Raw genomic sequence first — 13,636 nt, 5'->3', positions numbered from 1 at the left:
GTACTATATTCAATGTATTCTTTAATGCTTACAAGTTGCTAGTAACTCATTTTTTGCTTATAACTCAGTACACATAAAGAGCTATGTGGCAATATCTGCATTTAGAAATTTCTGTTACCACATGTTTTTATTATATGTTTTCATGTGCATGAAAACTATGCTGTATGTATGTTGCATAATATGAAGAACACAGAAATGTGTCTACATGAGTAGGTGATTGGTTAAATAAACCATGGAACCTACATATGGAGGAATACTGGCCAGTCCCCCAAGAAGGAAGCCACCCTATATGTACAGTTATGAGAGTACCTCAAAAAGTTCATGGAAAAATGAGTTAAAAGTTTAGGGACTGGCACTGTGGCATAGCAGGTAAAGCTACCGCCTGCAGTGCTGGCATCCCACATGGGCACTGGTTTGAGTCTAGGTTGCCCCATTTCTGATCCAACTCTCTGCTATGGCCTGGAAAAGTAGTAGAAGATGGCCCAAGTCCTTGGACCCCTGTGCCCATGTGAGAAAACCAGAAGAAGCTCCTGGCTCCTGGCTTTGGATTGACATAGCTCTCACTGTTGCAGCCATTTGGGGAGTGAACCAGTGGATGGAAGATTTCTCTCTCTATTTCTCTTTGCCTCTGCCTCTCTGTAACTCTTTCAAATAAAAGAAATAAGTCTTTTAAAAAAAAGTTTAGTTGAAAAAAAAGTTTAGTTTAGCATGAAAATGCTAATTTTATTTGATCACACATTGAGTACAGAATCAAATTATCACATTCTACCCATGAATGTGTACAATTAAAATACTAATACTAATAAAGATAACTTTTTTAGATGTAAAAAACTTTTGAAATCCATATTTTGGATAATCCATTTGTGATAAGCTTTTTTTTTTTAAAGATTTATTTTATTTATTTGAAAGACAGAGTTACAGAGAGAGGTAGAGACAGAGAGAGAGGTCTTCCATCTGATGCTTCGCTCCCTAGATGGCCGCAATGGCTGGGGCTGCGCTGATCTGAAGCCAGGAGCCAGGAGCTTCTTCCAGGTCTCCCACGTGGATGCAGGGGCCCAAGGACTTGGGCCATCTTCTACTGCTTTCCCAGGCCATAGCAGAGAGCTGGATGAGAAGTGGAGCAGCTGGGACTAGAACCGGCACCCATATGGAATGCCGGCGCTTCAGGCCAGGGCATTAACCTGCTGCACCACAGCGCCGGCCCCTTGATAAGCTTTTTGAAGACCCCCTGTATGTGAGCCTATCTATATCATTAATAAATGAGAAATAAAACCCAAAGTATATAAAAGTACCTATAATACAAGGATGCCTGTATTTTTGTAATTTTTGTATATTCTTACAAATGCATAGAATATCTTTGGAATAATACACAACAAACTATAAGGGAGGTTAGCTTGTTTTTTTAATATTTATTTATTTTAAAATCAGAGTTACACAGAGAAGGAAAAGCAGAAAGAGAGAGAGGTTTTCCATCCGCTGGTTCACTCCCCAGATGGCTGCAACGGGCAGAGCTGTGCCGATCCAAAGCCAGGAGCCAGGAGCTTCTTCCAGGTCTTCCACACAGGCATAAGGGCCCAAGGACTTCGGCCATCTTCTACTGCTTTTCCAGGCCATAGCAGAGAGCTGGATCAGAAGTGGAACAGCTGGGACTTGAACCAGTGTCCATATGGGATGCTGGCACTGTAGGCCGCAGCTTTACCTGCTACGCTACAGCACTGGCCCTGGGAGGTTAGCTTTTGAAGAGGGAAGTTGGATGGCTGGGGTACAGGGATGGGAAGCAGATTTAACTTTTCCCTGAACCATTTGCAACAATATAATTTAAAAGTATTGCCAGGATCTGGTTTAGCATGTTCCATGAGATAGATGGCTTAGAATATAAGAACTAAGTTTAGCATTAGAACAATTATAATATTGTAACCATCTATTTTATTCTGTTTTGCTATGTGTCAGTTATGCAACAGAGTTCTAGAGGGTTTACTCGAAATGATTCTAATTATTATCTAAAAAAATGGAAATAGAGTGCCTATTTCCAGGTGTAGCTAAAGGAATGCTCATGAAAATTTATAGCTGGACAGCTGGAAATTAACCGTCTCTGGGATCACTCACCCAGAGAGAATGAGATTTTTCCAGCTTACCTAATAGAAATTACCTGCAGGCTAGAGGAGAAAAAATTTTGTCTTGTTCTTCCTCCCTCCCTCTTTTCCTTTCATTATAGCTTGCCTGGATTTCATCAATGCCCAGTGATCCCCAATTACAGTGATTCTTATTCTTTACCCCAAATTCCTGTTCTCTTAGTGTATCTTCAGACACACATGTTCTGAGGTATATGCTTTTAGGTAAACTTCCTAGGGAAAATCCTGGAATATTGTGTTGCAGGAATATTGTATTCCTCAATGAGATACTCCTGGGGTTCCCCATCGATTTTAAACTTGGTGGATATCTCATTGAAAGAGCATTTTCTATTCTCTGTGATCCATAGAACATACTTTGGACAATGTATGGTGTCATGCCACTGTACTGTGAAGTGCTGGTAATAAAAAGGGGGCTATGACTACCCAAACATATCTCCTGCTTTTCTTTCTCTAGGCAAGATAGGCACAAGGGAATGCAGAAGTTAGCAACTTTCTTAGCTAAATGGGCTGTGATTTTCTGTAGAAGATGGATAATAAATAAGGTCTTGGGCAGAATTACCAAGGAGAAGTTTTTTCATCCACTCCTTGTCTCCATCAGCAGAGGCATCAGTTTCTAAAAGTCAGAGCCCTCCTTCTTGACTGTCTGTACCATTTCCTTCCACTCCAAACCACCTAAACACCTCAGCATGATCTTTAGAGTAATTTTCTTTCTCTCTTGCGTTGTCATTCTTGCTTTTCGTTGACTTCTCATTTGTCTTGATTTTCTCAACAGTAAGTCAACTTTCTTTCAACCTCGCCTATGAACATAATAATAATAATAAAAAAACCTTTTGTTGGTATTAACTAGAACCTGCTCTTTCTCTGTAAAGAGGGAATAATTACTTTATTAGTCACACAGTTGTGAATGTTATCTTACTTAAAGGACATATGCCTTTGGCATATATAAAAACTAAATAAATGTTAGCTTTTGCTTTTTTTTTTTTTTAAGATTTGTTTATTTGAAAGGCAGAGTTGCAGAGGCAGAGGCAGAGAGAGGGAGAGGTCTTCCATCCATTGGTTCACTTCCCAAATGGCTACAATGGCCGGAGCTGGTCCAATCCAAAGCCAGGAGCCAGGAGCGTCCTCCAGGTCTCCCATGCAGGTGCAGGAGCCCACGCACTTGGGCCATCTTCTACTGTTTTCTCAGGCCATAGCAGAGAGCTGGATCGGAAGTGGAGCAGCCGGGACTTGAACCAGTGCCCATATGGGATGCCAGCACGTCAGGTGGCAGCTTACCCATTGCATCACAGTGTTGGCCCCAGCTTTTGCTTTTTTTTAGAAAAAAATCTTAATGTGGAATAACATCTGTTTGTTAAAATTATTTGTGTGTATGTGTGTGTGTGTGTGTATGAGAGAGAGAGAGAGAGAGAGAGAGAGAGAGAGAGAGAGGAGACTGATTCCACCTACTGGTTCACTTCCCAAATGCTAAAAAGCTGGAAACTCAACTCAGGTCTCCTATGTGGGTGGCAGGAACCCAGTTATTTATTTGAGTCATCACTTGCTGATATGGGATGTGCTATTCCAAGTGGCATACTAGCATTTGACTACGTCAAACACCTGCCCCAGCTTTTGCCTTACATTGCTGGTCTAGTGGTTGTCGTTTTTTAGTATTGTTGTTCCCAAGAGTATCTTAGATTAACTAGCTGCCTCCTCTGTTTCACAACCTGTTTCCTAAATCTTCCTCAATTGGTTTGTTCATAGTAGACAATGTTGCCATACTTCTTACTTTCCTTACAGTATTAAATATGTCTTTTTTTCCTTTGAAATTTCCTGCTTTTGTAATGATTCAAATGTTCTCATTGGCTGGCGCTGCAGCTCAATAGGCTAATCCTCCGCCTTGCGGCGCCGGCACACAGGGTTCTAGTCCCGGTTGGGGCACCAGATTCTGTCCCGGTTGCCCCTCTTCCAGGCCAGCTCTCTGCTGTGGCCCGGGAGTGCAGAGGAGGATGGCCCAAGTGCTTGGGCCCTGCACCCGCATGGAAGACCAGGAGAAGCACCTGGCTCCTGGCTTCGGATAAGCGCGGCGGCCATTGGAGGGTGAACCAACGGTAAAGGAAGACCTTTCTCTCTGTCTCTCTCTCTCACTGTCCACTCTGCCTGTCAAAAAAAAAAAAAAAAAAAAAAAAAAAAAAAAAAAGGCGGTTCAAATGTTCTCATTAAGAGAAGCCATCTCCCTTTCTTAATTCAAGTATTATGTCATCATCCTGGTTAGTAACTATGTTCTCTGTTCCCTAGACTCTTGTCAGTACCCTTAAGCTTAGATGTTTGCAAATTATTCATTTTCATTTTATTTGAAAGACAGACAGAAGACACATACACACATGCACACACATGCACACAGATCTTCCATCCAGTGGTTTACTCTCCAAATGCCCACAACACCCATGGCTGGGCCATGCCAAAGCAGAGAGGTCAGATCTCAATCTGGATCTCCCATATGGATGACAGGGACCTCATACTAGAACTGCCACTGCTGCCTCCAAGAGTGAGCAGTAGCAGATAGCTGGAATGAAGAGTGGGGCCAGGACTTGAATCCAGCCACTCTGATTGGGAAGCAGGCATCTCATGCACCAGTTGCCTGCCACAGTGATCTCGTGGCTTATTTTTTTTTTCTTTTTAAAGATTTATTTATTTATTTGAAAGTTAGAGTTACACACAGAGAGAAGGAGAGGCAGAGAGAGGTCTTCCATATGCTGGTTCACTCCTCAATTGGACGCAATGGCTGGAATTGCACCCATCTGAAGCCAGGAGCCAGGAGCTTCCTCTGGGTCTCCCACATGGGTGCAGGGGCTCAAGGACTTGTGCCATCTTCTAGTGCTTTCCCAGGCCACAGCAGAGAGCTGGATGGGAGGTGGAGCAGCCAGGACACGAACCAGTGCCCATAGGGGATGCTGGCGCTGCAGCTGGCGACTTTACCCGCTATGCCACAGCATGGCCCCGACTTTAATATGCATGTCTTCTGAATTCCCCCAGGCCCAAATCTCTGCTTGTAAACACCATGGAATTCCATTACCACCTCTCAGAAGTTTTGTTATCTTTCAAGGACTTTTTCCCTGTCTTCCAGAAGACTTATCAAGTGTCTGCAGGAAGAAGGGATTTCTCCTTCTACAGAGTTCTAAGGCCTTCCTTTCTGCCATTTGTGTATGACTCACTCCCTTACTTTGTATCTCTTAGTAAACATAAGTGTTTCCCTTTTTTTTTTTTTTAAAGATTTATTTGTTTATTTGCACAGCAGAATTACAGAAAGGCAGAGTCAGAGAGAGGTCTTACATCCACTGGTTCACTCCCCAGATGGCTGCTTTCCGGAGCTGAGCTGTTCTGAATCCAGGAGCCAGGAGCTTCCTCTGGGTCACCCATGTGGGTGCAGAGACCAAAGGACTTGGGCCATCTTCTACTGCTTTCCCAGGCCATAGCAGAGAGCTGGATCAGAAGTGGAGCAGCCAGAACTTGAACTGGTGTCCGTATGGATGCCGGCACCACAGGCATTGGGTTTACCCACTATGCCACAGAGCTGGCCCCAAGTGTTTCCTTTTAGTTGTTGGTATTTGGGATGCTGTTCTATTCACTAGAATAATATGAGTTGCCAAATATGCTTTTTAAATTATTATTATTTTTTTAAATATATATATTTTTTTTGACAGGCAGAGTGGATAGTGAGAGAGAGAGAGAGAGACAGAGAGAAAGGTCTTCCTTTTTGCCGTTGGTTCACCCTCCAATGGCCGCTGCGGCCGGCGCATCTCGCTGATCTGAAGCCGGGAGCCAGCTGCTTCTCCTGGTCTCCCATGCGGGTGCAGGGCCCAAGGACTTGGGCCATCCTCCACTGCCTTCCCGGGCCATAGCAGAGAGCTGGCCTGGAAGAGGGGCAACCGGGATAGAATCCGGCGCCCCAACCGGGACTAGAACCCTGTGTGCTGGCGCCACAAGGCGGAGGATTAGCCTGTTAAGCCACGGCGCCGGCCGAAATCTTTACTTAATATATACTAAACTGATCTTCTGTATATAAAGAGAATTGAAAATGAATCTTGATGTGAATGGAAGGGGAGAGGGAGCGGGAAAGGGGAGGGTTGGGGGGAGGGAAAGCCATTGTAATCCATAAGCTGTACTTTGGAAATTTATATGCATTAAATAAAAGTTAAAAAAACAAAACAAAACACTGAGTCAGTCTCGGCCAGCGCCGCGGCTCAATAGGCTAATCCTCCGCCTTGTGGCGCCGGCACACCAGGTTCTAGTCCCGGTCGGGACGCCGGATTCTGTCCTGGTGGTTGCCCCTCTTCCAGGCCAGCTCTCTGCTGTGGCCTGGGAGTGCAGTGGAGAATGGCCCAAGTCCTTGGGCCCTGCACCCGCATAGGAGACCAGGAGAAGCACCTGGCTCCTGACTTCGGATCAGCACGGTGCGCCGGCCACGGCGGCCATTGGAGGGTGAACCAACGGCAAAAAGGAAGACCTTTCTCTCTGACTCTCTCTCTCACTATCCACTCTGCCTGTCAAAAAAAAAAATTATTACTATTACTTTTTATTTATTTGACAGAGTTAGACAGTAAGAGAAAGAGACAGAGAGAAAGGTCTTCCTTCCGTTGATTCACCACCCAAATGGCCACTACAGCTGGAGTTGTGCTGATCCGAAGCCAGGAGCCAGGTGCCTCCTCCTGGTCTCCCATGCAGGTGCAGGGACCAAGCATTTGGGCCATCCTCCACTGCCTTCCCGGGCCACAGCAGAGAGCTGGACTGGAAGAGGAGCAGCCGGGACAAGAACCCAGTGCCCATATGGAGTGCCAGTGCTGCAGGTGGAGGATTAACCAAGTGAGCCACTGTGCTGGCCCCAGCCAAATATGCTTGCTTGCATTTATTTATTTATTTATTTGACAGATAGAGTTAGACAGTGAGAGAGAGACAGAGAGAAAGGTCTTCCTTCCGTTGGTTCACCCCCTAAATGGCCGCTACGGCTGGAGCTACGTTGATCCGAAGCCAGGAGCCAGATATTTCTTCCTGGTCTCCCGTGGGGGTGCAGGGGCCCAAGCACTTGGGCCATCCTCCACTGCCCTCCTGGGCCACAGCAGAGAGCTGGACTGGAAGAGGAGCAACCAGGACTAGAACCCGGTGCCCATATGGGATGCCAGCGCTGCAGGTGGAGGATTAACCAAGTGAGCCACGGCGCTGGCCCCCAAATATGCTTTTAATGAGTGAATGAAACTATTATTCTTAGAGTTATCAACATTTTAAATGGATAATGGGTGAAGTTGCAGAGGATATCTTCCCTATGCTGGTTCCACACTCTGCAAGCTTTCCAAGGTTGTTGGAAGGTCATTTTAATGACATTTTTGGGAGGGTGAGTGTGTTAGACAGTAAAGTCAACTATAAGGTTAAGATGGTGTGCACTTAAAACTGTAAAGCTCATACAGTACAGTACATGAAGATTTTATCTCTAATCAGCTTTTTTCTATGTTGGAACAATCTTCAGGTTAATAGGGACACTTAAAAGACTGGAATCTACTCATTGAGAAGAAGTGTGCAGAGAAAGGCACACGTGTGGGGACTGTGAGCAACCGAGCGATGGCAGATTCTTTCTGTCACTCACATCATCCTAGTCCTTACGCACAGTCACTCATGGGAAGTAGTTCTCTTGTGTGGCCTTGAGACTCTTTCAAAAGGTCTTCAAGGTCAAGACTATCAATATACTCTTTCCTTTTCTAACTATATGTGTGTGCGACACTGGTTTTCTTTAAATATTAAACAAAAACACTTATTATAACAAGTTCAGTACAGAAGAAATATGAGACTCTAGCTGTCATAAGCCAGATGTGAAATTTGCAAAAATACATTGTTCTTATAAACCTTAAAATGTTTTTTCTTAAAAATGTTATTTACGTTAGTATGTAATATATTAGTTAGTAATATATTATTATTTTTAAATCAACTTATGAGTAAATATTTTTAACATCTAAGTTTTAATTTATAATATGGTAAATACTTATAGACATGGTTCATAAAAACCCTTTGGGTTGCTGGTGCTGCGGCTCAATAGGCTAATCCTTCGCCTGCAGCGCCGGCACCCCGGGTTCTAGTCCCTGTCAGGGCACTGGATTCTGTCCCGGTTGCTCCTCTTCCAGTCCAGCTCTCTGCTGTGGCCTGGGAAGGTAGAGGAGGATGGCCCAAGTGCTTGGGCCCTGCACCCGCATGGGAGACCAGGAGAAGCACCTGGCTCCTGCCTTCGGATCAGGGCAGTGTGCCGGCCGCAGCGCGCCAGCCGCGGCGGCCATTGGAGGGTGAACCAACGGTAAAGGAAGACCTTTCTCTCTGTCTCTCTCTCACTGTCCACTCTGCCTGTCAAACAAACAAACAAACACCCCTTTGGGCGTCCTTGGAATTTTTGGGAATATGAAGGGATCCTAAGCCTTTAAAAAGTTTGAGATTTGCTGCTCTTGGGAGTAGCATATAGAGTGTGGGATGGCAGTGAAATTACCTATACTTTTAAAATTGTTTGTCTCCCTGCCTCACTTTTCACATTCTAGCCCTCTTTCTCATTCTTCTAGTAAAGCTTTTGAATTTGTATAATTTAAATATATGGTTTGTGTCTCCGCCAAATTTTAAAAATCTTGGTGTTCTTTCTGCTGAGCTACACTGAGTAAGACAGATAGTCTCCATTGTATATGTAAACCTTATTGCACATGAAGTAAATTCAATTTAATCTGTAATTCCTGATACAGGAGTTATTGTCCCAAAGGATAGTAAATTCCTATACATCAATTATTTAAAAGTATAGTTTCACTAGTTACCCCTATACAAAATGTTTCAGACTGTGTGGTTTACTTGGATATAGGTCTAATAAGTTTTTGGATAATGTAACAAGATAGTTGGAGCATAAGTAAATAGCAGCTGTGTACACAGATAACAAATTTGTGGGTATTTTTCTGCTTGGAAGTTGGAAAGGATTGAGTGCATCTAACTGGAAAATTTTAGGAGATCCAAGTGGTTGTACATAGCAGGTAAAGCTGCTGCCTGCAGTGCTAGCATCCCATATAGGCGCCGCTTCGAGTCCCAGCTGCTCCACTCCGAGCCAGCTCTCTGCAATGGCTTGGGAAGGCAGTAGAAGATGGCCAAGTGCTTGGGCCCCTGCACCCATGTGGGAGATCCAGAAGAAACTCCTTGCTCCCAGCCTCGGATTAGCGATGAAAGATTGTACTGGGAGGGTCCCCATTTGGGTCCGTGGAGAAATCATAAATGTGTTACTCATTTACTCAGGAGTTTATGTGATCGAGACATTCAGTCTAAGATTCCAAATGCCTCTGATCAACAAAGCAGTGTAAGAAAATGTTGGTAAGGATCGGTGTTGTGCAGTGGGTTAAGCTGCCACCCATGACACTGGCATCCCATAGGAGCTCTGGCTGGAGTCCTTACTGCTCTGCTTCTTATCCTGCTTCCTGCTGATGTGCCTGGGAAAGCAGTGGAAGTACTTGGGCCCCTGCCACCCATGTGGGAGATCTGGATGACGTTCCTGGCATCCGGGTTTAGCCTGGTCCAGCTGACTGTTGTAGCCATTTGGGGAGGGAACCAGAGCATGGAAGATCTCTCCCCACGCCCAACACACTCCATGTCACTCTGCCTATAAAATAAAAGTTTAAAAACAAAAGTTAGTAAAATTTCTCAACCTACAGAGGACAAATGGCATTTTAGGGTATTGTGAGATTATTTACTTGACATTTCATTTTTAGAGATGATGCTCCCAAAAAGTCACTCTCAGCAAAAATGGTGCTCATCTTTTTCTATCAAAAGAAGCAAAAGATGTGTAAGGTTATTTTGTGTTCTCTTTATGAGGTATACTGCTGAATGCTGCTTCCTAGAAAGAATGTTTGGTGGACAATCAATGCACCTCATGTGGTGTTGGTGGAACAGCCCCTTGGTTTTTGGATATTTTGGGTTTGGGGTCAGATGAGGCATTTCTGCAGAGCCAACAGATTGCTGGTGTACCCAGAAGTCCATCTGTCTGTCACTCAGTTTAACAGAGTTCTTGTTCCAAGGGAGGAACTCTGTAGAGAAAATTTCAAGTGTCAGCTTGGGTCTGAAATACTGTTTCTCTATTTGCTTCTTTCTGATGCTGCCTTGTGTGTTGTAGATTCCAAGAATGATCTCTTTTGAAGTGGATTGCAAAGATAGTTAAGAGATAAAGAACTGATTGAGTGCAATTATGCATTGTCACAGCTGTGATATGTGTAAGAGTGAGTACCAGGAAAGCGGAAGTACTTGTTAGAGGTTAGATTTTTTTTTTTTTTTTAAATTTTAAGGTAAGAAAGTTACACTAGCAGGCATTTAGCCTAGTGGTTAAGGTGCCCATTCAACTGCCTGGGTTTGATTTTTAGCACCAGCTTTTGACACCAGCTTCCTATCAGTGTAGATCTTAGTAACTCAAGTAGTTAGGCCCCTGCCACCTCTATGGGAGACCTGGATTGTGTTCCTGCCTCTTGGCTTCATTCTCAGCCCAGTCCTGGCTCTTGTGAGCATTTGGGGAGTGAATCAATAGATGGGAGCGTGCTCTCTCTCTCTCTCTCCCTCCCTCCCTCCCTCTTTTTCTGTCTCTTTCTCTGCCTTTTAAATAAATAAATGAATAGATATAAGAAGAAAACATATGGCCTTTATCTCTCTTTACTCCTGCTTACATGTGGAAATAAAAAAAAAATCATTTTTTGAAAATTAAGGACTGTTTCTAAGATTGCGCCTTCCCTGAGCTTCCCCTGAAAGAATTGTGACCTGGAAGCCCTTAACATCCTTGGAGAAGAAACACTGTCAAGAAAGGGATTTGTTTATATACAGCTGCTGTCAGAGGACTAGATTTTGGGCATTTCTTGTGATTCCCCACTCTCACCTCAGGCCCATGATTAGATGTAAAGACATTATATTTTAGGGTTAGGTAAACTGAAACCGACACCATTTATTTCTCTTCTTTCTTCTCTGTCTTTCCCTCCTCCCAAACACAACAGTTAACAAACAAAAACCACTCAGTCTTTGAAGAATGCCATGATAGCATTCTACAGAAATGGCACAGTCCCCATTGTTAGCTACCATAGTCACAACAATTTGCTGCTCCAGTGACAGGAACCACCACATTGCTGTGTGTGCCCCATGTATCAGTTTGGGCTATTGAGTCAGAACCAACAAACATTTGGTTCTTAGTTGAGATGAACATGGGCCTCTCCAGTGTGTGCTGGAGAATATATAGAAAAGGATAATCCCCTGTGAGGTAGGGGAAAAAGTAAAGTGCTGAAGTGAGGATTGTTTGGAACACTTGCTAATGAAGGCTGGTCTTCTTTTTCTGGAGTTTTGAGATAAGATATGGGAGCTGCAGGAGGAAGTTTTTTATGTTCTTGTTATGGTACAGGCTTCCTGTTTACACCTTTGGAGGAAAAATTTTTACCAGGGTGCCTGATGTTCTATTTTAAGTATGTTCATTTTGTTTCTCATTCCACAATCATGAGGATGAGCCCTCGGGCAACCAAAACGATTGGCATGGGCTTATAGAACCTGAAGCCCAGGAGGGAATGTGGGTCTGTGAGGATATTAAGTTGCAATATGAGAGTCCTATGGGGGTGGATTTGGAGGTGAGGAGGTATTTTCCTACGATAAAAAGTACATCAAAATTAAGATCCTAGGCCACTGCTGTTGTGGTGCTGTAGGTTAAGCCACCACTGGTGATTCCACAGAGTTCTGTATCAGAGTGCTGAATCTAGTTCTGGCTGTTCTGCTTCTGATCCAGCTTCCTGCTAATGCCCTTGGGAAAGCAGCTGATGATGGTACAAGTACTTGTGCCCCTGCCACACAGGTGGGATACCAGGATGGAGTTCCAGGCTCTGGCTTCTACCTGGCCCAGGCTTATGGCCATTTGGGGAGTGAAGCAGTAGACAGAAGATATCCCTCTCTCCCCCCACTCCAACCTCCTGTCACACTAACTTTCAAATGAATAATAAGTGAATGAATGAATCTTAAAAAATGAGAATCCTAGGGCACCGACCAGAAGTTCATTTTTACTTTTGATATCACCAATAATAATAGTTAAGCTTTATAAAGACTTAATAAGTCCCTGTGAGGATTCTAAGCCTTTATCTAATCCTCATACAACTCTGAGGTAGAGTTTTTATCATCTCCATTTTTATAGATAAGCCAACAGGCACGAAGAATTGAATAATTTGCCCAGATGGTCCTACTTCAGAGATGCCTATCCAGCCTTTTAAAATAAGGGAGTGATGGAGTACAGCTGAATTTGTATATATGGGGGGACTCCAAAACATTTGTGGAGAAATGAAATTAAAATTTGAGCTTATTTTGGTGCAAAAACTTTTGAAATGCATGCATTGTTTTAGTGATACACATTTCCCATGATCTCTCATACAGGCTCCTAAATTAGAGACCCAGTTTTACAGCTGTTTTTACTAGTTAATTGGTACACAAGAAGTGTAATGATATCAATTTCTTGCCCATTTACTCCTTATCCTGATTTCCTTCTGAGCAGGAACCTTGTCTTGCCATGAATTCCCAGCATGCAGCATGGAAGCCTGTCCAATATATTTGTTGAATGAATTAATAGATTTGGATATTTTGAAAATCAGGAAGAAGAATTCTTTGAAGACATACTGACTCTTCTGTAGCTCCTTTGTCAATTCTTTGCAAAAATTAGGTATTTAATGAATGGGAAATAAATTAATGAATTTGTTAATATTTTTGATTAGGGGACAGCACTTATTGATTCTAGAGTATTTTGTTATTTCTTGTTATAGTAAGTAAATTTTGAATTTGCTGTTCATTTTAAATTAAGTAACTTTGGATTTTTCCAAGTTTATGTTTTTAGTGCTTTGCCAAATTAGCTAATGGCTTTATATGTTAAAAAGTAGCTGACCATGCAATATGGATAAAGGAATATAGAATGACTGGAAGATGCCTGGCCTTGATCTGGGAAGTTTTTGTTTGCAGATAAGTTTTAAAGGCACAGGGACCAATCAATCAATCTGTGTTTTTTTTTTTTTTTTTTTTTTAATTTTATTTTTTTCACTGGCAGAGTGGCTAGTGAGAGAGAGACAGAGAGGAAGGTCTTCCCCCTTGCCGCTGGCTCACCCTCCAATGGCCGCTGCGATCCGAAGCTTAGAGCCAGGTGCTTCTCCTGGTCTCCCATGCGGGTGCAGGGCCCAAGGACTTGGGCCATCCTCCACTGCCTTCCCGGGCCACAGCAGAGAGCTGGCCTGGAAGAAGGGCAACCGGGATAGAATCCGGCGCCCCAACCGGGACTAGAACCCTGTGTGCCGGCGCCACAAGACGGAGCATTAGCCTGTTGAGCCACGGCGCCGGCCCAATCTGTGTTTTAACTTTTTTTTTTTTTTTTCCTTTTTGCTTAACAAGAGAAGGATGTAAAAGATTTTATAACTTGCATTGTTTGCAATCATCCGGAGACCTGAGAACACTGTGATAATGAAGGCCACAGCTGT

The 13,636-nt window shown here is 43.5% G+C and overlaps 1 protein-coding gene across 6 annotated transcripts in view; it reads left to right on the top strand.

Moving 5' to 3' along the window:
- The window catches only part of TRPM6 (transient receptor potential cation channel subfamily M member 6), a 148,046-nt gene that overhangs the window by 14,135 nt on the left and 120,275 nt on the right, over positions 1-13,636 (top strand). The window lies entirely within an intron of this gene.

Source organism: Lepus europaeus, chromosome 12, assembly GCF_033115175.1.
Source record: "Lepus europaeus isolate LE1 chromosome 12, mLepTim1.pri, whole genome shotgun sequence".
NCBI classification, from domain to species: Eukaryota; Metazoa; Chordata; class Mammalia; order Lagomorpha; family Leporidae; genus Lepus; species Lepus europaeus.
Note: the sequence above shows the minus strand (reverse complement) of the source record. Positions and strands in the feature narration are given on the sequence as shown.